The sequence below is a fragment of the Ixodes scapularis genome, unplaced genomic scaffold (assembly GCF_016920785.2).
Source record: "Ixodes scapularis isolate PalLabHiFi unplaced genomic scaffold, ASM1692078v2 PGA_scaffold7__128_contigs__length_106722199, whole genome shotgun sequence".
In the NCBI taxonomy this organism is placed as follows: Eukaryota; Metazoa; Arthropoda; class Arachnida; order Ixodida; family Ixodidae; genus Ixodes; species Ixodes scapularis.
Genome location: NW_024609882.1, coordinates 43511887 through 43537186, shown reverse-complemented (window position 1 = coordinate 43537186; position 25300 = coordinate 43511887). Strand labels below are relative to the sequence as shown.

The 25300-nt window shown below is 41.7% G+C and overlaps 1 protein-coding gene across 2 annotated transcripts in view; it reads left to right on the top strand.

Moving 5' to 3' along the window:
- LOC115320636 (cardioacceleratory peptide receptor) overlaps positions 1-25300 on the top strand; it is a 387787-nt gene that overhangs the window by 152729 nt on the left and 209758 nt on the right. The gene's annotated exons all lie outside the window — the stretch shown is intronic.

Here is a 25300-nt window from a genome sequence, read left to right as displayed (position 1 = left end):
GCTGAAAAAATTACATTGACCCCATACCTCGAACCGACTCCCTTTAACCCGTGTGAAAGACGATGGATGTAAGGTATAACGGCGACATTCTTTTTGTCTATCTTGGCTTTTTCTTTTTCAAGTTTACTGGAATCATTCTTGATATACCGAGTCACCTTATCGCAGGCTGAAGTAATAATTGAGTCGGGATAATTAGATTCTCTGGGTCTAGCGACCTGTACTGAGAAGCTTTCTTTCATCTTATGAAAACAGGTTTTTGTCAACGCTGACTGTAAGCAGGAATACGTAATACCGTTTTTTACGAGCTTTGAGTGTGCTGAACTATAGTCTAGTAGTTTCTTCGTGGATCTGGGGTGGTGCATCCAACATACGTGATCTTCTTTCACGTCAATTTGGATGTCTAAAAACTGGATTTTGTGCTCCTTAGGAGTCTCGGAAGTGAAGCGGAGTCCTAACCCTTCCTCCGCGAACGTCTTTAACACTTCGCTCATTGTTCTACTAAAATTGTTTTTTTCTACGAAAACCAGGTAATCATCTACATATCTGACAACCTTTTTGGTGTTGTTCGCCAGCCTGTGCTCAAGGGCCCTATCAACTTTACCTAAAAAAATACTGCTCAGCATAGGGGCCACTCTTGAACCTATACATACACCTGACTTTTGTACATAAACGTTGTCCTGCCAATCGATAAACGTGGATTTTAGATACATAGACAAAAGCTCTAGGAACCCTTCAACTGAGACTCCACTTTTGGTCCTAAACCTCGTTTCATCGTTGAGTTCAAAAATTCATTCTTTTACGCTCTTCATGAGCTCATGATGGGGCATAGAGTAATATAACTCTTCCACATCTATGCTAAATGCGCTACATTTTTCTGGGTTCTTGTCTTTTAAGAATTTTATAACAGACGTCGAGTTTGGAATGTTAAAAGGGTCATCAATCTGCAGTGAGTTGAGGTGGACTTGCAGATATCCTGAAACTGCCCTGAGCCAGGAATCTCGCTCCGACGCTACTGTGCGGAATGGTATATCTGGTTTATGCGTCTTTGCAGTAAAAAATACCTCTAACATAAGGTTTTTCTCTTTCAGGATATCTGCAAGTCCACCTCAACTCACTGCAGATTGATGACCCTTTTAACATTCCAAACTCGACGTCTGTTATAAAATTCTTAAAAGACAACAACCCAGAAAAATGTAGCGCATTTAGCATAGATGTGGAAGAGTTATATTACTCTATGCCCCATCATGAGCTCATGAAGAGCGTAAAAGAATGTATTTTTGAACTCAACGATGAAACGAGGTTTAGGACCAAAAGTGGAGTCTCAGTTGAAGGGTTCCTAGAGCTTTTGTCTATGTATCTAAAATCCACGTTTATCGATTGGCAGGACAACGTTTATGTACAAAAGTCAGGTGTATGTATAGGTTCAAGAGTGGCCCCTATGCTGAGCAGTATTTTTTTAGGTAAAGTTGATAGGGCCTTTGAGCACAGGCTGGCGAACAACACCAAAAAGGTTGTCAGATATGTAGATGATTACCTGGTTTTCGTAGAAAAAAACAATTTTAGTAGAACAATGAGCGAAGTGTTAAAGACGTTCGCGGAGGAAGGGTTAGGACTCCGCTTCACTTCCGAGACTCCTAAGGAGCACAAAATCCAGTTTTTAGACATCCAAATTGACGTGAAAGAAGTTCACGTATGTTGGATGCACCACCCCAGATCCACGAAGAAACTACTAGACTATCGTTCAGCACACTCAAAGCTCGTAAAAAACGGTATTACGTACTCCTGCTTACAGTCAGCGTTGACAAAAACCTGTTTTCATAAGATGAAAGAAAGCTTCTCAGTACAGGTCGCTAGACTCAGAGAATCTAATTATCCCGACTCAATTATTACTTCAGCCTGCGATAAGGTGACTCGGTATATCAAGAATGATTCCAGTAAACTTGAAAAAGAAAAAGCCAAGATAGACAAAAAGAATGTCGCCGTTATACCTTACATCCATCGTCTTTCACACGGGTTAAAGGGAGTCGGTTCGAGGTATGGGGTCAATGTAATTTTTTCAGCGCGTAACAAACTGAGCAGAATTATAAACGTGGTTAACAAGCGTGCTGACAGGAAAAGTAAGCCAGAACTGTTTGGATGTCGCGTCAAGCATGGCATGAAGTTCGTGTCCTGTGCACAGGGGACCGTTTATGAAATACCGTTCTCATGCGGTCACTCATATATAGGTCAGACGGGTCGTTGCCTCAACATTCGTCTACGCGAACACCACAGTTCATTAAAAGGTAACGCGTACTCCCATTTAGCTGTCCACTGCCGTGATTGTGGATGTGAGCCAAAATTTAGTGACACAAAAGTGCTGTTTAAACACAAAGATCAGCTACCGAGGGAGCTAGTAGAAGCTCATCATATAGCTAAACGAAAACCCGGGTGCGTGAGCAAACCATCCACTAACCTAGTGGACAGTGAGGTAATTTTTTTGGACATGGGTTGACCTGAGAATTGAAGATTGAAAATCCAAGAAAGAAGAAAAGAGGAAGACGCGATGACTTATACCTGTGCTGGTGTGTTTTAATGTACTCGTGTGTTTTAATTTGATATGTTGCGTGCTTAATGGCGAATGACTGGAAGAGAAAAAAGAAGAAGCCGACCTCGCGTGAATTTCTATGTATGTGTTCTGAATAGACAGTTGATAGTCAGCGCCTCGTCCTGTGTGTTCCTTCTTCTTGTCCGTGTGGTATTCGCGCTGTTTTTCAAAATGAATTCATACCAACTCGCCCAACTTTCCATTCTAGTTTACTTTTCTTTAGAGAAAACTGTCAAACAACATTGCCAAGTTGCGAATGCACGTTACACCTACATGAAGCTATAATATCACATATTGTACAGGTCTTATTTTTAAATCATCCACATCACGACTGCTACCCTCGTTGAAAGTTTCCATTTTTTTCCTCAAGATTTTAGTTGGCCTCCCTAGTATGAGAGCTCACTAGCTCTGCTGGACGCGCTCAGAACCACCAAAATCAGAGATCTCGAGCAAAAGCCGACGATCGTACCTTGTCGCACAGAATAATTAAGGGAGGGCAAGCGGAAAACTAGAAGAAGAAAAAAAAAACATCCGGCTGCATACGGTCTTTTTATGCTCTGTTTTACTTAAAGTTCAACCGCAGCTGAAGCCACGATGCCCTGGTGCCATTGAAGCAGCGCCAAGAGTGCCTCGATTGCTTAACCGACAAAGACCAGTCACGCAAAGTAACTGCAACTTTGCGCTTCTTTTGTGTGTGTGTGACTCGTGAACGGTCTAGCCGGCCGTTGTAAACGGGCAAGGACAACGATGAGCGCCGTGTATATAACAGCCCTTGGTGTCGAAGGGAAATTCGAGACCAATGGGAAAAAATCCTTCATCCAAAAAAAGACGGGATATTCCACCGCCACTTGTGGAAGAGCCCAAAATTTAAGGGGGGGGGGGGGGGGGGGGTGGTAGAGTGCATGTACTTCGAATACGACGCCTCGGCTAAAAATCCAAACCTTAAAGGAATGGAATAGAAAAGCAGTGCATCAGCTTTGTTTCCGCTCGATCAAACATTCAAGCTGAAACAGTCTTACATGTTTCCCTCGTGGGTCGGTAATAGTCTTATCCCTAATTCGCATGACAACAAAACGTGACACTTTGTATCCGTTACAAAGCAAGAAAAACGTGTTTCAATTTTAACCACCTTTACTTAAAAGAAAGAAATCGAGCTTTTGCGAGGCACTTTAACAGGTCCTCGCGGTTCCCTTTCCCGGGTACTAAACAATACAAAACACTAACAAAAAAAAAACAAAAAAAGAAATAAGGAGAAGGCTATCGCGGTAATGGTTGTCCTCTCGGAGTGCTCGAGTTCATTTCTGTTTATAGGCCGCTCTATACGCACGCAAGTGGAGGCGTGAAAACTCGAGTGACAGCGAGAGAAAAGTGACGCGTAAAAGAAACAAAAATACAAGAATAACACTAAGCAGGTTGAAATAAAACAGAACTGTTAGACTTGTTTTTCTACTTGCCAAAACATTTTCGCGCATTTCATCCTTCTCGTCAATCAACATTCGGTAAGTTTTCGGTATTCACAGAAATCTACCGTTAAAGCAAACAACCGACAGCGTACGTATATCTTGGGAGCTGTCACAAGAATTCCTCCCCAACCTTGAAGAAAACACTTCGAGTTTATTCCCGCGTCTCCCGCTTCATGATTCACTGTTCGGTGATTTTAACGGCTCGGATGGATGAATAGATGTATGGATGTTTAGTGGCCGTGTTCTTCATAACGGGCGGTAGCCTGCGCCACCTAGCCTCACGCCTGCAACTAATGGGCTGGCAAGTGTAAACAAAGTGCTAGAGATTCCATACAACCCGGGTTTCTTTGGTGGCCGGTGACTGTTTCTCGTTACCCGTTACTTGCAAGCAAGGGGAACGCGTTACAAACATACGCTACATCAAAATAAAAGGAACGCTTTAGCGTTACCTTTATTGATATAAAAAGTAATTCACAGGTTTATATTGCGTTACTGCCATTTGCGTTACCTACCATTTCCCATTGGCGTTACCTTCGAAAGCGTGAGTGTTTCTGTGAGTAAACGAGATGCAACATTTTAAAGATATATGTGGGACGACTGCAATAATTTTCGTATGACTTGGCGCCTAGAAGCAGAAAAAAAATTGAGGTGTAATTTATGTAAAACCTTGGGAAGACGTATGAGTAACGTAACTACGTTAGCCGTTACTCAAATTAAAAGAAAAAAAAAACGTAAGTACATTATTTGTTACTCTTTCGAAAGCGTAACGAATACGCTACAACCTTACCGAAAAGTAACGTGTTACCGGTAACGCCTTCACTTGGTACGCGTTACCGCTGACACTACCCTATAGTCACTACCTCACTGACAGCTTAAGAAACTCAAAGCATAGTTGTTGTTTTTATGTTCCCAAAGTTTACTCCGTGATCTGTCCTTCGGCATTCTTCAAATTGACAAGTCTGATTGGCAACAGGACAACAACAAAGTGTTGGGGATACGTGGCGCATCCCGAACAGTCTCAGTACGAAATGAAACAAAGAACTCTAAATAATGGGACAAAAAAAAACAGAATCGCAACTCTTATCAGCACACGTTTCTGGTGCGGTAGCGTTCGTTCCCACGCCGACCCTCAGGAGTGCTGTTTCTCCGTGCCTATCGAGTGCAGGCGTCGCCCTTCCCACGAAACGTGCGCGCTTTCTGTGTGCGCGCCGGCGGTGGCAGCGCGCAGTTGGAAGTGTCGCCGACCCAAGCGCCACCCTCGGCCGCTTTTCAGAGGCCCCGAGTTCGGCCGAGGCTCAGACCTGCCTCGTCTATGACGCTGGATGCACCGCCGACTCGCCGAAGTCCGCGAAAACTCCCGTGTCCACGAAGTTAATAATGACGGCAACGTCGGGAGGTTTCCCTGGTGAAACAGAGTATAGGATGGATGTCACCTCGAGGCTTTTCCTGTTGTGACTAAGGTATGTCTGTCTCTTTTTTTTACGTTTTATTGTTTGGAGAAGAGTCGAGCAGATTTTGATTTTTTAGGGGGCAGTATTTTCGCAGTAAATATTGTTTATATTTTGAACTTTTAGGAAGGGTAAATTGATTGCGTGTAACTTGACTAATACGGTGCTTGCCGATAAAATTGTTCTAGCGTGTTTCGAGTTAAGTTGATTACCTATATAGATATTCAAGCGGAAATTGAGAGGATGAGCTCGGATGAAAATGACATTTCTTAAATAGAAATTCAAACAAAAAAAAAATTGGTGCTGGCAACTTTTTGCGTGCCTCCGTGTGTGTCATGCGGTTCGCTGAGTTCAAAGACTTGTGACATAATAGCTAGAGAATGTTGAATATATATGTTTTGAATGAAATCGACTGCGTTAAATAATGAAATGAACTGTGTACAACACAGAATATTGCTTTCAGTAGAACGACTTCTTTTTAGATGCTTTTTGCGTTTCCCTGATTTAGAGTTTTAATTGGTGCAAGGATAATTGACATGAAGACACACAGATATAATATATATATATATATATATATATATATATATAAACATATTTATTTAAGGTTTTTTCATCACTATTACTATCTTAATTGGTGCTGAAGTCGTGATTGAGGGGCTTTGTGGACGTCACTGAGCATTGGACAATCTTCGTAGAAAGTGACGACAGGTTTCTAACGAATTATCACATAATATTTCTAACAAATTTTTGTTAAATATATTTCTAAATACGTCTTGTAATGTTGATTATATACTCTAAACTGGAAAAGAGGAAGAATGATAATAAAAAGTGTAAAGAGTTTGAAGCTGGCGACTTGATGCGAGTCTGTTTCCACAATCTTGTGCTTCGACGTGTCGTGAACAAAATCTCGACTACGAGGAGAATTTAACAGGAGTTATATTACAATACTTTACTTAAATCGTAAAAACAAGCAGAAATCCACAAAAATTTTGCATCTTCCGAGGTGCCGGATAATCATGGTTGTAAACTATTAGGATGCGAAATTGTGGTTATCAAGAAATTGCGACTAAACTGACGACAAGTTCGACGCGGAATACAAACGAAAGTCTTATAAAAGTCTTTATATAAAGTTCACTAAATCTAGCTACACTATGTTTTTACGTGGTGACGATATTGCGCTAAAGAAAATCGATCTCTAGGTCAGTTCTTGTGTTTTTCTTTTTCTTTAATAAGGTAATTTTGTGTTTTTGAACACGTTGGCACTTTGTGCAATACCGGTTACTCCGGTTTTTTTTTCTTTGTTTTTTTACGTTTTGAGTTAACTTGGAAACCTTCTTACCACTCAGTTTCGAAAAAAATATTTTAACATGTTTTTTTTATTTTTTTTATTTAATGAATGGATATGAAATTTTTGCGGTCAACTATACTTGGTGACAAAATGAACAATAAGGTTCATGCTCCTCCCAACTCTTTCCACCTTCGCAAAACAAACGCTGGAGAAGAAGTCGCCTTGTCTCCAACGTTCGCTCTGCTAAAGTTGCAAGGGGTAGGAGGAGCTTTTATTTTACGTTTAACCTGTCCTCTGACTGTTTCTTTCCCTTTTTTTCACTTTGGTTGTTTCGAGATTGAGAGAAATTAACAGTAATTTTACTTTTTTTTTTTTTTAAAAGAGAATGTCCTTTTTCTGTTTCAATCTCGAGTTAAGATCATCATGGCAATTTTCCACGAGCTCGCAGGCGCACTGACCGTAATTTCGCCCTCACTGTGTTTTCGTTAACCGCCTATAAGCTGCACACTTTTGAATGGAACTAGGAAAAAGGTTGTGTTTTGGCTCACTACGCTGGTACGAAAGATAAATATCAATTATATTATTTTACTTACGTTGTGACACAGTGCCGCGAGAGATTTTAGAAACACAAGCGGTTGCCACGCGAGGTACGGGGTTCAAAACCCGCCGGTCCAGCTCTTCCTTTTTTTTTTTTTTAATACTTGCTTTTTTATAAAGTTCCACTTTCATCTCGGCTTCGATCATCTGTTGTGGTGTAAAACCTTCTTGAACCTAGGACGCTCATTCAAGTAGTGGTAGCGTGCTGTTTCGGTTCCGTCACCTTTCCGTCGCTGGCACAGGACGTACAGTACTTTCATATTAGTTTCAGGAACAGGTTAGCCTAATCAATTATTTATTTTCAGTTCTACATTCGTCTGCTGTTTTATATTCATGAAAATACATGTAAATATTTACCATCTGGGTCTTGATCGGTTGCTCAAGAAACACCGAACAAAAGTGACTTTCTGGGTTTAAATTAACGGTAGTTCATGATGCATTATGTGACCATGATATATGATACTTAACGTCAAGCAGGCAGATAAAACAGGCTTGCCACTGTGCTACCATAGTACAATGCTGTAGACTTTCATGCACTGAACTTTTCATGACTACGGAGAAAAAATAACCGACGGAGAGACAATATTTAAGTTGTTTTGTTGCGTTTATAACCTGAACAATCGAAGTGCTTCATATTGACACGCATGTGAACTTGAGTGTTAAATTATTGTGAAAACAGAAACATCTATGCGCGCAGTTCATGAAGAGGATATGTCCAAGGTGGCACTGCGCGGCTGGCGAATTTATGGTCAAATCATAGAAATATTTATTTTAATTGCAAAATTTATAAAGTTATATGTTACAAAAACTGCTTAAAATGGCTAGTAATTACCTTAGAGTTAATAAACACAAGAAAACGAAAGGGGAGTGGCTTAAACAAGTGAAGAGTGAAGCGAGATAAAATCTAGTGACGTCAGAGATTCAAATAAGGTCGTTACACTAGTACATGTTTGAACTAATATTAATACGCAAGAGCCAGTTATACAACGTTAAAACGAAATTTTACGAAAAAAAAAACGAAAAATGAGGCATCGTAGTTCTAAATTTATCACACTGGTGCGTGTTTGCTGAAGTTGAAAAGCAAAAATCAGGAACTTATATAATGCTAAGACACATTCTTCGGTAAAGTAAATCTAAAAAGTACTTGGAGTAAACTGCAAAGTTAGCGAGAGGTTACGTTCTTTAAGAACAGTTGTACGTACACCGGGCGCAATGTACTTAAAGTGAAGTACTAATAATAAAGTGTAATTTCGAAGTACAAGTACGTTGGAGCACATCTTTCATTGCTTTATGTGTTTTGGGGGAACTGGGCATCGATGAAGACATTTACGCCGATTAATCGCCACCCTTTAATCGATTAATTAATCTATTGATCAATCTGGTTCATTTCCTTGATTAACATTTTGAAAGTTTAAAACTACACTTGTAGACCATGAAATGAGGATCAATAAAAACAAGACGAAGACAACAATATTTCCCTATCTAAAAGTCTACAAGATGTCACTTCATTGCCAGCTCGCCTGCACTCTATCACTGCTTTCGAAACTGTGTTTGTTTTTTTGGAGGTTTTTTTTGTCGCCTTTCGTAATAAAGTGATAAACAACGCAATACTGCCGCGCGCGCAGCTAGTCAAGGAGGCAGCGCTGCCGTAGCCTAACGGTTCTCGTGCTTACCTCCCACGCGAAGAGCCAGGGCTCGATTCCTGGAAGCGACGTGCCTTTTATTTATTCTTGCAATTTCGTGTTCTGGTAAATTCGAGAATCATGTTGCTTGTTCGAGGTTCGAATGTTCTGCACGCTGAACCTTCGACGCCGATTGTTCCAAAATCCCACGAGGCGCAATAAGGGATCTGCTGATACGCCGCCTTCGACGCCCGCGACGCTTTTTTGGCACTAGTTAGCTGTTTCCTTGTTGGTTTTTGGCACAAGTTCGCCCCATTAAGCGTTTCAATTTTCTCAGTCATTCTTTCTGTCGTCACCTTATCATTCGTGACAATATACAATTTCAATTATGAAGCAACCTCGATCTGTAATTGAGACAGGTTCAAGAACACTCACACTCACAGAGAGGCAAAAAGGTTCGCCGAAATTCTCCGGCGAGGGCAACCTTCTTTGGCAGTTCGCAATAGTCTCCGCTACGCTAAACAAACACTCGCACGGCCTTTAATTTTAGATTAAAATTTTACGTAAGTTAGCCCTTTATACAGGTGTTCTCTTCCACATCTGCGTGGCGAAAGCGTTTAATTTTTACTTTCATTTGGTTCGTCAAACTTTTACCGATTAACTTGTTAAACATATTTAATCGCTATTAAAGTATTATTCAATTATATGCAAATTAAATGGCGAATTTCCCAATCCTAGCTTTTTTTAACTGGTATTCATTGCCCAAGATGTGAACGGGGGTGCATCAGCTATTTTCGGATAAGGCGAATATTAGACAAAGTCAAATGGCTACAAAGTAGTTGTTTTATTTTCACTGACAAACAATCTAACACAATAAACTTGTAGGGCAATTATTGAAATCGGTGTTATAGCAGTCATCACTTCACTCTGTGAAATGACTGGGTGGCGCCTTGAAAGCCAATAGCGCGTCTTCAAACGATGATATGCCTTCTTTGTTAGAGGTTGGTGAACTATTATACTCGACCTCAGAATTTTTATATAGTACCGGTAAAGCAAAAAACGCAAGCGCGTGGTCCTTAAAAGTATTCAATCTCATCGAACCAAATTCGGGGATGGTACTTCAAGTTCGGGAGTTGTACTTTCCTTGGAAAGTAGTAGAAAAAATACATTAAGAAGTACAAGTTCATACGGAGATAATGTACAGTGGTCACCAAACTCGTGCGGAACATGGAAACTCCGCATTATTACATGGGAGCCCTATCCTGGCGGGTTTGGTAAAGTTTAGTGGCTGCTCAGGATAAGCTGTAGTAAAGTGGTAATTTGAGCTATTTGGTGCATGGCTAAGTTAAAACAGCGCACAAGACGTCGGAGGAAGAGAAAAATAGTAGAACGAAAGAGCGCTGACTCCCAACTAATTTATGTACAAAGAGGAGAAAAGGAGGTAAAAGAAGCCATGAAAAATAGAAACCTACTCTAAGAAACCCAAGGATGGTACCCTGTAATTTTTAGCTTTATCGCTATCGGCCTTAGCCAATCAACTATGCTGGTCCTACTTTTCCCGGTCAAAAAAAGCCATTCTGCCCTAAGCATCCACCCACTCTAAGGTCGTAAAAAGGGGCATAGTCAAGTCCATTCTGGGCTCTGCCTTGGAAAAATCGTGTTTTCATACCATGAAGGCCAGTTGTTCCTCTCAACTTGAACGCCTCAGGGCATCCGGTTACCCTCATAAAGTTCTAATAGAGGTAATGGAGTCATTGTTGAAGAAGGTTAAAGGGGATAGAAGCAGAAGGAAAAATATACAAAACAAGCGCCCGGTCGTAGTCTCGTACCAGGAGAAATTGTCTCACAATTTAAAACAAATCGATAACAAGTATGATGTCACCGTAGTGTTTTCGGCCCCCCAAAGGCTAGCCAAGGTCTGCGCAAATGTTGCCAACGTCCTTGAAAATCGTTTGCGAATCGCATGCCAAAAGAAGCACACGACCAAGTTCGTTCCCTGCACGGACGGTGTAGTCTACAAGATCCCTCTGACGTGTGGTAGATGCTGCATAGGCCAGACTGAACGATGCCTTAACGACCCGCTTAGAGAACATTTCTATTCACTTCAAGCCACGGTAGGAGGGACCTTCCTACGCACTGTCGCTCCTGCCAGTGCACACCGACTTTTGGTGAAACAACTGTCCTTGGGAGATTTCAAGACCGGACTACTCAAGAGATGTACAAAGCCTTTCAAATTTCGAAAATAGGAGAGGAATGCGTCAGTCATTCCTCTCTGTCGCTGAGTGCTAAGGAGGTGCCTTTTTTGGAAACGCCTATTCGCAGTAACTTTGGCTGGCCAGGCGTGAAAGTGCCGTTCTCTACTTTTAGGGGCGAAGCTCCTTAGGGGATCGCCATATCCGTGTGTCTGTCCGATGTCCGGCGTCGGGGGCTCGTGCTCCTGCTCGTGAGCTCACGCACTCACGTGCTCACGAGCACGTGAGCACATGCTCCCGTGCTCGTGTAGTGCAAGAAAAACGCATCTCCACGTGGTGAATGATGTTGATTGGGGCGAAGCTCTGGTGGTGCTTGTCTGCGTAGATGGTGAGCCTCAGCATGCCGAGCCTTTCGTTCGTTTTCATCCATGCCGGAAAGAGAGTTTGTGGTATGGAACGTATTTATATACGCCTTTGAGCATAACCGCAGCGTGACATGGATGGAAACGAACGAAAGGCTCGGCATGCTGCGGCTCACTATCTACGCAGACAAGCACTACCAGAGCTTCGCCCCAATCAACATCATTCACCACGTGGAGATGCAGTTGTTTTTCCTTTTTTTTTCTTTTCTTTTTCTATCATGTATGTACATAATTTCTTCTTTTTTTTCTTTTATCTTTTCTTCACTTCATGCGAAGTTCTAGTTTTTGTGGCTTCATTTCCCTCCTCTTTCTAAATAAATTAGTTGGGAGTCAGCGCTCTTTCGTTCTACAAGTTTTCTCTTCCTCCGACGTCTTGTGCGCTGTTTCATTTTAGAGTTTCTCAGGATAAGATTGAAACAGCCTCTCGTCGTAAGCAGGAAATAAAGCTTCATCAAGCGTGACAAGATAGCTCTTTCATGAGATAGTTCGCAGTTCGCATGTTCTGTATAAGTTTGCTTACCACGGTTTCGAAACATACTTGAAGTAGTGCTTTAAAAATAATATACTTCAAGTACTTCCCAACACTGCTAAAACATCAACATCAACATGAGCATTAGGAAGTAAATAAATTTGCAACCCATTTATTTCCAGCCCTTGACTAAAACGTGGTGTGTGGGGTTGATAAAATAAGCCATAAAAATATAAAGTTCATAAATAAAAACAATATAAAAGTATAGAGGAGCGAGATACATCCTTTGTAATATCAGCTTGAAAAATGGCTTAGGATTAACAATGCTTTACATTCTCTAGGTTGCACCTATAAAGACCACTTTCAAATTTGACGGAATAAGACATAGCGCTCAAAGGTGGAAGCAATAGCAGTCGATTATGCATGTTTATACTGGCGCAAACATAAGGGCGAACGTAATTTACTGCTACAAACAGAAAAGTCCTATCATTATGTGACGCCGATCAGCAAATCAATAATGCAATAGAAGTGGTGAATTATTCTGTAGTTTTCAATACTTTTCCGTTGCACTTAGTATATAAATACTAAAAAAAATCTTCAACTGGTAATTATCTGCGCACACCCCTACTACATCCTCTCCCGAAACTTTATATTTCAGCACTCTTCTCAGAGTGTTAGGTAACTTTCTTTTGTTTTAGTTTAATTTTGTCTTTTATATTTCATCCCAGCTATTCTTCTTTTGCGCTTTGTTTGGATGGAAAAAAAATTCCAAACTACTGGTTGTCTAACACTGCGTCCTGACTCTTCTTTAAAAGAAACAAATGTAGGATGGCTTGTACCTCCAGGTAAGATTAACAACACAAATCGAGATTCAAGCCATAAAAAAATAAACAACGTACTGTACAACCCACCTTTTTCAAAACCTACTTCAACGTTAACCTACGTTAACCCTTTAGTTAATAAACGTATCTTTTTTGCTAGGCATTCAGCTCATCTTTGCGCCTCGAATGACTTTTCTGGCCATGTGAAATTAGCTTACATTTCCCATGCTTCCAAAGCGTTTGGACGAAATCGCCTTATAGTTTGTAGACGTGCTTTGGGCTGGTGTGTTTGTGCTAGATGTGGGGGTTGATGATTAATGGTCGGAACCCAAAAGATATATTATAGAAGGAGAAACGCCGAGATTTGGACGCGTGTGGGGCGAATTGACGTCTCCACTAATTGTCCCCTGCAGACGTCTCGAATCACGTGTCGTCCAGTCGTGTTGAGAGAACCGTGCATAGCAAAGCTTCGACTGTAGAAGCAGGCTTTACGTTCAACGCACTGAACATTCGAGATATTCTGAACAGTGGTGAAGAAAAAGACAAAACTAAGATTAAGTCTTCTAATTATGCTATAAATTTTCTTTTTGGAAACTTGCTTCAACGTTGTTTGTCTCCAAATTCCAAACAAAAATTTGGCAGCGACTTTTCTCTCCCAAACCCACAAAGGCATTATATACAGCATTTCGCAAGCAGTCATTTAATTTTGTTTACAAAACATGCAACGGTTGCTTCAGGGAGGGAACAAGAACACATTGCTTCTTAATTTCCTCGCTAAATTTAGCCTAAGCATCGACGTCACGCAACCTGACGTCCTGTGACTTTAGGTCACTTTACGTCATAATATCCCTTGACACCACGATTTGACAAAGTAACCACACTTGATGTGACGATACGGTGTGAGATCGCTGTGTTACACGATAGCATGGCGTCATTTCAACCCCAACTTTCTTGGGCATCAACGCCTTGCGCCCATGCGCTAAAATGAAAATTTCAACTGAACGCAGTGTACCCCTGATTGCTTAGATGACAGCCATAAAATATGAATAAGAAGTAATTCAACTTTTGGACGCTTAAATTTCTTATTCCACGGCCTCAAAATTCTCCTTGCAATAAATCCTATAGGCCACATTCATAAAATTATAAATTTCTGCTTTCCTTGACAAAAGATCGAAATTTTCCCGAGGACTGTGATTTTCGTGGTATCATAGAGCGCAAATTAAATAAACTTTTGATATTTGCTTGTGAAGTTTTTTATTCCACGATATGTCCCAAAACGTTGGCCACGGACGTCTATTTCCCCGCTAAATTTATTCTAAATTTGTACGGACGGACGAACGTGTAGACGGATTGGTGGCCAACTTTCTGCCAGTAGAGGCGTTTTGTGAAGCAGCATTGAATGTTCTTTAAAGCTCAGATTATGTAGGGCGTAGCGTTGCAAACAGAGAACCCAGTCTCTTCCGTGTTTCCGCTTGCGTAGGCGAGCTCGTGCGGCTTCCAGCTTATCAAGGCCGCGTGAATGTTGGTCTCGCACGAGCGATGTGGGCTCCCTCGTTAACCTTGTTTGCTCATTGCTAAAATTTAAACTTGGCCAAAAACAATATACAAAGTTTCTCCGGATTGCACATTTTTATGAAACAGAAGGTTCACGTCGGAAAGCAAACTTAAGGTATAATCATAGCTTACGAAAAGTAATTTAAGATATAAAAGGTCGGCTGTAGCAGCTAATTTGATAGATGCAGACAACGCACCACTAGGGCAAATGTACTTGCACTGAAACCATAAAAAACCTGTACGGAGGGCCACACTGTGAGCCTGAACAACCGATCGCCAGTTTTCTGTGTTTTTCTTTTAGAACAAAAAGGCTGTCATCAAAGGTATCATTGTTATATAAAGAGCTCATTTAAAGGGCTCTAATATAAGGGGTAAAATTATGTGCCCACTAATACTTTTTCCTGATAAAATGCGAAAAAGCGCCGATGTCGTGTTCGCGCTAACAGTGTCTCGATGTGTACCATAGATAACACAGATAACATACAAAAATATTGTTTAGGCCTGATCTGGGTATATTTTATAAATATGCACAATTAATGTATTTTTATAGCCTTAGGCTATAATTAGGGTTTTCACGAAGCATTTTTTTTTTAACCTCAAGGTTTAGCTCGCGCTAGATGCAGACATTAAGAGGCTATTTTTTTTGCTGGTTTGAAGATTTCAATTCACGTAACCGAAACTGTGCAACACACATTGCAAGACCCCAGTCACCAGCTGTATTGCACTGGGAAAACTGATGCCTCGCCACAAAGGTGAAAGTTGCCCCGTATTCTGATATAGACTAGCTTTCGCACTTATAGTTATTCACACAGACACAGAAAAGAAAACATTAGCCCTATGCTTAGTATATCACGTACCCGTGGGTGCCTCTCTAACATACGAGGATGGGCTGTACGAATGAATCACCCTTTCGGTAAAATACGAGTAGAGGGGTTCCCGTGGTCCCTATTCGTACGGCAATGGAACGCATTCGCTAGCATGAGACGACGGGTCGATCACGGAGTCGCATGTCAGACAACATCGCACGCACCTCGAGAGAAGTAATAAACCAGACTTGTGCCTATCTCAAATACTCTACTCAAGATACTGTTTTTCAAATACTTTTTGAAGTATCTTCGTATTTTGCAAATACTTTTGATCGAGAGTATTGGATACTGTATTTTAATTACATTTCTCGGTATCTTGTACTCATTATCTCAAATATATTTTTCTTACATTCCGCCATTTTACGAGTTTTACGGTATAGTGGTGTCGGCGTGGCAAGAGCAAACGGGAACATTCTTTCGAGTAACCAAATCCTGTTGCTAGCTTTGATAAGCTGCGGTGACTTCGAATCATCTCGTGAAAAAATGTTATTTGTGCCGATTCTGACTCATATTTTATTCCAAAGTACGTACAATAAAGGTTCTCCTTTCGCCTTCACAAAGGCGCCTCTTGCTTCCTAGAGTTTTCCCCGAAAGATCTTCAAACAAAAAGTTTTTTTTTTTCGGAAGTAAAGACTGCCACACTGAGGCGCAACGCAGAATGGGATACAATCCACGACAACATTGCAAACTTTATTTCAAGAAAGTAACAAATAAAAGAAAATGAGAAGTGTAAACAAAAAGAACACTTTTTTGCTTGTGTATATGACAACGCGAGTGCAAAACGCCAAAGCTTTTCTTGTTTGTTTGTTTTATTTGTTTTTTTTGTCATTTCGACACCTATTACTCTCGATAACACTCTCTGTAAGTGAACATTGATAAGCAGAGAACAGGACAGGAAACAAACCACGAGCAGGATGACCTCTCAAAATGACAACAAAGCGCCCCCAACGCTGTGTGCCTTTCTGAGTGCAACCTACTTGAAGAAGGTGACACTAGTACCGTGGCTATTATGTGGGCTCTCTTTGGTATCCATTCACTCAAAAGGGAACATGGATTGTACATAAACGATGCGTCTGATGTGCGCAGCAGGGTGGGATATTTAGCTATCTCACTATGGCTGAGGAAACCTTTTTTTCGTTTTAGAAATATTTTTTATTATGTATCAGTGATATTCTTCTCCACAAAATACCCCAGGTTAACTTCTTTGTCTTCCTTTCTGCCCTTTTTTTTTCTTCCTTCTTTATAGTTGGACTGCATAAAATAGCCCCATGAGTTTTTTTAGGGGCGAAGCTTCTTAGGGTCTACCCTAGTCCGTCCGTCCGTCCGGCGTGGGTGCTCACCTAAAAAGAAAAAATCTTTGCGCAGTCGACAAGATTCGAACCTGTGCGGGGAGTCTTTAACGGATTTCTAGTCCATCACCTTAACCTCTCGGCCACGACTGCGGGACGAGTAGGGGGTCTGAGATGTGGTAGTAACTCAAGAGCTGGGGTTTCTGTCATGGATAAAACTTTGCATGTAGCCGCTGAACGTCTATACACGAGAGGGCGCTGCGGTTAAAGGCTCAAATGCGTATATAACCACGTTCCATACCACACATTCTCTTTCTGACATTGACCGTTGACTTAAGTGGTGGAGATGCGTTCCCACGGCTTCTACCGGATCCAAGCTGATCCTCTAGAAGAACCACTGGCTATGCGTTTCATCGGCCATAAATGAGCAATAATGGAGTCGAAACGGCAACCCGGAACTCAGCACTACCTATGAACGATAAAATCAGTATCATCAACACCACTAGAGCTTCGCCCCAATCAACATCATTCACCACGTGGAGATGCGGTCATTTTATTTTTTCCTTCTTTTTCTGTTGCGTGCTAATAAACTATTCTGGTAAACCAGATTTCCCCAACTGTATAATTGCGTTTGTCACTGACGTCAATGCAAATTACCCAATGCAAAAGTATCATCAAAAGTAATTGAATTACATGTTTCTGTATTTGTACTCTACTCAATGTACTTTACAGTGAAAGTAACTTGAGTAGTATTTTTAATACCTTATGAAGCAGGTATTTGGTAACTAAACTTAAATACTTTTATCGGGTATTTTCTCTTACACTGTTATAAACAAAAGAGTCGAGGGGGGATTCCGCGTTTCTGGTTTTACCTTTAAGTCGATGCCGTCGCCAATAATTAAAAATCGCAGAACGCTTCTTTTCTTCATTTTCTGTACTCATAATTAAAAAGAAGTCATCGTTGAGCGACGCGAAAATCTGAGCTCTGGGGCACCTAGCGCTGGCTATCGTAACCAATAAGTGTCGTCATACTTCAAGTCAAAATAATGTTTTATTTTGATACCGGAATTGGAACGGCTACTGCAGGACTAGAATCGAGCTCCCTGTCCATGACCTCGCGTCCTCCAACGTAGGCCTCTTCTTCACTGTAAGGATCCACCGCAACAACGTAACAATATAGTGTCATATATATTGCTCCACATAAAACGTCGAAGAGGACGTCAACAATTGAAACAAAATGGCAGTAGTCGTAACGACAAGGGCTTACATAAAAGGTAAGTTGGCGTAGCGACGATCGTGCAGCTTGTTCCTTGTGTATTCTTTTTGTGTGCTTATAGTCGCCGACAACTTGAGAAACGAGCGGAGTGCACGAGTCTCTCAACCACCTTAAGGTCTGTTCACACGACTCATCTTGTTGGCGAACCTTGTGTCACGAAACAAGGTTTCGGAAAACAGATGCCCCGTGTGAGCGCGACCGAATAAGTGGCGCGCTCCAAAAAAAGGTTTCCGCGCGCTCTTCGCTTCTGAAGGGATTTGTTTGCTGAAACACTTACCGAGGTCTGTCAATCACCCGGAGGAGAAACGCGGACGCTGTGAACGGCAGCTCGCGACATCGCTATGACGTCTGACCTTCGAGGCGGAGCGACCTTTTTCAGAAGCGTGATTTTTTAGCCGATTTCGCATATCCAAGCCAAAGTGGCCGAAGCCGAAAGGAGGAAACAAAACATGGCGGCGAGTGGCAGGTGGAGAAGCAGCGCGTGCGGGCGACACGGGCAGTACAGGTTGTTGGTGCAGTCAAGGTGCAGTCGGTGGTGCGGTACAGATTCCCCCAGTCGCGACAAACGAAAGGCTGCGTATGAACACAATGGTTGGGTATAACTGATATTTTAGTGGAACAAAGATGTTTGAAATACTTCGGAATTGCCTGCCTGTTCTTCGATGTTCGCGGACTTTCCCCGATTTGGCAGGACTCGTAAGCTGAGCGAGCCGAATCCGACGATGTTTATCTAGTGGAATTAGTAAAGCAGATTGTCTCTTCGCACTGCGCGTACTTCATATCATTTTGATCCGAAACGCTTAAAATTCGCGGTGCACATGACAGGGTTTGGCAAAATTCTCGCGAAGCGATACGTCACAGGTTTCGCGCGTCAAACTATACGTTGCGAAATCTTGGATTCGCTAAACCGTTTCGCGTTGAAAACATACATCCCGTGAATTTAACTTTAATGTCGCTTTGTAGCCAATCAAATAGCGGTATTCGCCAATAAGAACGCTGGAAAACGCATCACGAAGCAGCAAGAATAACACTAATAGGCCACACCCCAGGGTGTCTACCAACCGGGAAAACCGAGAATTCTCAGGGATTTTGAATAGTCTGGAAAATCTCAGGGAAACCTCAGGGAATTTGTGCTTCTATCAGGGATTCTTTTATTTTTCTATATTTAAAAGTGTTACAGATGGGCTTTCACAGTCCAAAATTCTTCAGATATCAATGGAATGAGCCAAACGTACAGTCGAGCCCGGTTATATCAAACCCGTGTATTTCGAATTATTGTTCATATAAAGCAGTCCAAACATCCCCTAGAAAATCACATTGTTTTTCTGTATCGAACGCCCATAACTCCCATGGCGGGGACTCTCGATGCAGCGAAGGCGAAGGCGAAGCACGGCCGTCCTTCGCTTCTCCCGGGGTCGGTTTGCGCCGGCGGGGAGCACGTAGCTCGGGTTGCGGGGCTGGCAGACCGCCAAGCCAGCATACGCGCATGCGGGGATACGCAGCGAAAAAGTAATTGTACAAAAAAATTAAAATGCAACCAATAAAACCAAAAAAGTGGAGGATAGCAAAAGCAAGGGGAAGGGCACCCGTAGGGAGGGCAGGGAGTTCCCGCTGTTGGAACGGTCGCGTGCGTTCTTTTTCCCGAACACCGCTGTCGCTGTGCGACTCCTTAGCCACAAAATGAAGTAAGAAAAAAAAAAAAAAAAAGATTTTGTCAAGTGGAGTGTGTTGAAAACAAGGGTTGAGCGATCGCACTTTGAACGCCTTACCGTTTTCTTTCTATTGCTGCCGTTTTTCTTTCAGAGCGCACCTCTTAGGCGCCCGTTTCCGGCTTGAGCGGCGTCGCCGTCGGCGTAGCCGTGAGGTCACGTGACCCCCCCCCTCCCCCCCGAGGTCACATGACCTCACCGGGGAGGGGGGGTCACGTAAACCTCAGTTTACCTTTTTTATATTTTATTCACTCTGATAACCACTCTGTTCTGCTTTTTTTTGAATTCAATAAAAGTTACTCATTACCATTAAAACTGTATTATGTCGTTTTTTTTTAATTTTATAACATGCTTTTTAGAGACTGACAGCATTTGGCAACATGGTGTTAGCCCATCTTGACCTAAAACAAAGATCCGTGACACTCAGGGAATTTCACAAAAGTACTCAGGGAAAACCTGGATAACTCAGGGAATTTGAAAATGTCAACTTGGTAGACAGACACCCTGCACCCTGCGTTGGTTATGGTGTCAGTTACTATATCAGAAATTAGGTGCGCAACGCTTACACCAACATAAATTATCTAATCTCCGGTCTTTCCGGTTTTGTATTGTAAACAAAAAAAAAATTGTAGGCACTCACGCCACCCGTAAGGTTAAACACAACGACAGCTGAGGTGCGACGTCGGAGTCGCTGATATGTCATTTCGGAGTAGATGAACTGAATGAACGGTAAAAATGCGACCGCGCACCATAGAGTCCGCATAGGCGTTTCGTAATAAACCGAGTAACACACCGGACGAGAATTCCTTAGCGTTTTGGAAACAATGAGGGTGTATTAAGTAGAAACACTTTCAGTATTCTGTGTAACAGGGAGCATATTTTTGCACGTCACTTCGGTACAAAGAGTCGCACGTGCTGAACGAAAAGCGCCGAATAAACAGAGACAAGGAAGTAGACAAGACGAAGCGGGCCCTTGAGCGAAAGTTTATTGGAACAAACACACACTATTAATACCATATTTTTGGTTATTTGTTTAGTAAACAAAACCTTGTATTTGTCAGCTGCATGGACGGAAAAAGAAGCACTTGCTTTCTTTTTGCTTTTTGGTACAAAATGCATCGCTAAATTCTAAGGCAGTTTTATTCGCATATCTTCCGAGGATTGTTGTTTGGGCTAGTTCTGGGTCAGGTGGGCACCTATCCCGGTGCACTGCCAGGTTTTCATACGGGGACTGTTTTACTCACCATAATAATAATAATAATAATAATAATAATTTTATTGCAAATGAACAAAACGTATGTTAAGTCTGACCTGCCTAAGCCACATTGGGCTGGACTGGCAGCGTCTTAAAATCAGTGAAACCACGCCGTTTACAAAAGGAAACATGTAAAATAAAATCCACACAAAGAAATCAGAATAACAAAAGCAAAGTAGTGAGCACTTCACGATCTAAAATTTCTCAGAGCTTTCTTGAGCTTGTATTTTGTTCTTAAATTTAGAATACTAGAAGGTAGTTTGTTCAAGAATGTTCGTAAATAGTAACCCCGAGCTCTTTTTCCAAATCTTGTCGAACATAGAGGTATCCGGTAACGCTCTTTGGGTCTAAGAATACGAGAAGGTACATAAGAACTTTAAATTGACTATCCCAAAAATGCTTATGAACAACAGTTTCCATCAATAGCAAGTTAAAATCAGGCAAATGCACTGCTTTAAACACGTCAATGTCCTTACCAAGGCATAAATTATAGGAAATGTTCTTTAACAAAGAACGCAGAATAGAATTAATTCTAATTTGTCAACGCAGAGCACAATGACCATACACTGTTTTTTTTAACGGAGCACACTGTAAACAAAGAGCATGTACAACAATTTTTCGAACGGATAGTGGCATAAAATACCGCACGTTGTATAGCAAACAAGACGCTGCACGAATTTTCTTACACACATGAGCTAGATGATCGTTCCCGGTTAGGTCACTGTCAAAGAATAGGCCAAGATATTTTATAGAAGATGTATGCTGTATAGGCTCACATGCACATGTTAGACATCTAGACGTATGTAATCATAAAGAGTTCATATTAACTTTTTTCAAAGGGTTGTGGAAACATATTAGCTGCGTTTTGGATGCATTAACTTTAATTAAATTAGCTTCAAACCAGTCGATAGTTTTAATTGCCGAAGTTTGTAAAGACGAAAAGGCATCTGAATAATTGGACGCTCTAGATAAAATAACGGTGTCGTCAGCATATTGAAATAGGGAAATTGGTACCACCATGGAGAAATCATTAACTTAAAGATTATATAACAGTGGACTTAAAACAGAGGCCGGGGGATACCCGCTTTGATTGAATAGAATCCGCTTTGATACCCTCCAAATGAAACACATTGACGCCTATCCTGTAGAAAGTTTTCCAGTAAATTTAGAAAAGAACCTCGAAAGCCTATCTTTAAAAGCTTTGTTAACAAAATGTGAAGGTTAACACTGTCAAATGCCTTGTGGACATCAAGGAGCAATGCGCAGGCAACTTGATTTTGTTCAAAAGACAAATTGAGCATGTCAGAAAAGTCCTCAAGGAGCATTTCAGTATCTCGGTCTTGTGCGAATCCGCACTGATAAGGAGATAGTAAACTGTGTTTATCTAAAAAGCTATTCATAGTTATCCACATATGTTTTTCCAGGATTTTAGCAAAGCAAGACAGAATGGAAATAGGTCGATGATGTTCTACGTTATTTCGCACGGCTCCCTTGAATAATGGAATCACCAAAGCTGTTTTCATTGCTAATGGGATGATACCCTTAGATATAATGTGATTAAAAATTGAAAGTAGAACAGCCCTAATCTCTTAACTGAAATTAACTGAAATACCGTCGATACCTGGAGATTTATTGGGCTTAAGGCTAAAAAGGATTGACCTAAGCTCTTCTTCAGAGAGAAGAGGAAGATAAGCCGAGTCTAAGACACTTTTGTTTAAGGTCCATGAAGCTGGGTGTTGCCCTGCGATACCTGATACTTGAGAGAAAAATATTGTTAAATGCATTACCAATACTCTTTCCATCAGTACAGAATTGCGAAAGAAGGTAGCTATCATTGCTTTTAGTGCACTTCTTCGTTCCATGGAGATTGTTGATGAGCGACCAAGTTTTTTTTTTATATATAAGAACGAGCGTCCTTAATTTTATTTCTAAAGTGCACGTGTTTGGCTTTTCAATCATGGCATTAACCTTATTTCTGTATTGCTTAAATTGCAATCGTAGCATAGTGTTACCGGGGGAGCGTTTTGACTGTGCCCATAGTAGATATTTTTCTTTGATGGCTGTCAGTATTTCTGAAGACATCCATTTCTGGTCTATGTTATGATGTTTAATTTTTACAGTGCGTGTAGCCGCCTTTTTAAAAAGGTTAAACCGAGCTACTAACTGTTCATAACCGTCAGCTCGAGATGTAGTTAGAAGAAAAGTATTCCAATCATGTTGCTCCACAAGTTTATCGAAGTGCCTGGGATCAACTATTGACAACTCCCTCACAGCGCCAACATAAGTCAACGGCTTAGATATCTGTGGTAATGACAAACAGACAAAATAATGACCAGCAAGTTTAGTTTAAATATTTTCAGACTGGATTACTACGGTCTGAGCTCGTGCGTTTATATGATCAATGTTAGACACCACCAACTGGCCAGAGATAAATTCCTCCCGTGTTGCCTTCTGAATTGTTGCTTTAAGCCCCATTTAGACAAAACATGAAGATACTCTGCGACTCTGGTCACTGTGGGACGAAGTAAGTCAATATTATTATCGCCGTTTACACATACAAGCTCTTCAGATGAAAGAGAGGACAAAGCTAAATCAAATTCGGCCAGAAATAACCGTTCATTACAGCACGGGGGACGATAGATTGAGAAAAGGACCGGGGATAACAAAGGGTGCTTAAGTGCAGCGTAACTACTTCTGCCTGTTGGAATGAAAATTTTAACTCGGTCACCGACCAACTATTTTTTTATAAACACAGCCCATACCCCCTCCTCTTCCCATTCGACGAGTATAAGAGAACACCTGATAGCCTGGTGTTTTATACTTAGTAGAACTGTCCGGAGAAATGTTAATCTCGTTCAGTACAAAGGCATCAAAGCAAGAGCAAAAAGGGGAGATTAATGCGAGAAAATGGTCCCAGTATTTCCGGACGCTTCGGATATTAATATGGGTAATACGAAAAGTATTACCTTTGAAACATGTAAAAAAAATCTGTACTTCTGAAAAGGAAACAAAAGTATGAAATTCATCACAGTCCATAATCAGACGGTCCTGTCTGGATCCAATATCCTTTTAGTTTATCAGTTTGAGATCGTGTTCACAGCTGATGCGCACTGGGGTTGCCTCATCTTGCCGCTTGGCAAAGATCTTGCCATTTCGAACCCAAACATACTTGAATATTTTCTCCTTTCCTCGTGTTCGAGATTTCCAGAGCAGGTTTCGGTTGATTTGGGTGAGATTCTCGGTAAAATAAAGCTGGGGTAGAGTTCTCGCTTGTGCGAGTTCGCGCAGACTGTCACGTGCCTTCATCCATATCTCTCGTGCAGCTGATGACGAAAATCGAACCAAAATCGGGGGGATCTTACCCTTTTTGCTTGGGAGCCTGTGGACAGCCACCATGTCAGGAGGTTGAAAATGTGTGATTGACAGTTTGCCTGCGAGGTCGAAGACGTATTTTGTTAGGTCTTCATTGCTTGACACCGGCATGCCATGGGTTTCTAAATTAGGCCGGCGGTTGTATGCAAGCAGCGTTCTCAGAAACAACATTTTTCAGTTGAGTCATCTCTGTTTTCAGGTCTTTTATTTCATTTTTACTTGTCATTTCGACAAGTAGCTGGTCATATTGGCCCGAGTTGAGCTCCACGACGGTCTTCAGCTCGTTCACAGCGGCCTTCACTTCTTCCAATGTTGTTTTTAGGGTCAACAGGTCATTGACTTGAGCTGGTAGTCCAAGGAGACTATCTACTTTGTCCTTAAGTGAAAGAAGTTGATCCAGCTTTTCGTTCACTTTAGCAAACTGAGCTGACAGGTTCGCAATATCCAACTGCGAGGAGACCTTATCAGGGGCCGATGACTCCCGTTCGTCTTTTGCGCGACATGACCGACAGCGCCATTTTTCTCTTTTCTTAGTTCCCATAACCTGGAACGTAGATTCCGCCACACCTGAGCAAGGACTATCCATGTGGTACGGAAAAGAGCATTCTACGCAGGTTAGAAAGCGTCCATCATCAGGTAGCAGTTTTGAGCATGCTATGCACTATTCCACAGGCGTGGTAAAGTGGCAAACGAAAAGTGTGAATACTTGCTGCAGTTGGGTGAGGCAGACGTCTTCGTTTGTGACGACTGTTGCCGGTGAGTGCCACGTAGTTCCTTGAAGGCGCGGGTAGCAGACGGTCAGCTACAGTGATGCGATACCTGGGTCGTTCCTAGCATATCGAGAACGAATGTGATCACATAGAAAGGTGGAAGTCCGTCACCAGACTGGAGGTCGCAGGATGAATATGGCAGTAGTCGAGTCCGTGGCGCAAATCTGTAGTTGGCAAGTCGCTTGTGAGTCATCAGGATTGCTATTCAAGATAATATATACAGAGCGGTGGAAACAAACGTTCGGATGCTACGGCTTCTTCTTCTTCTTTTCATGCATGTTATCTTGCTACCATGCGTGACCA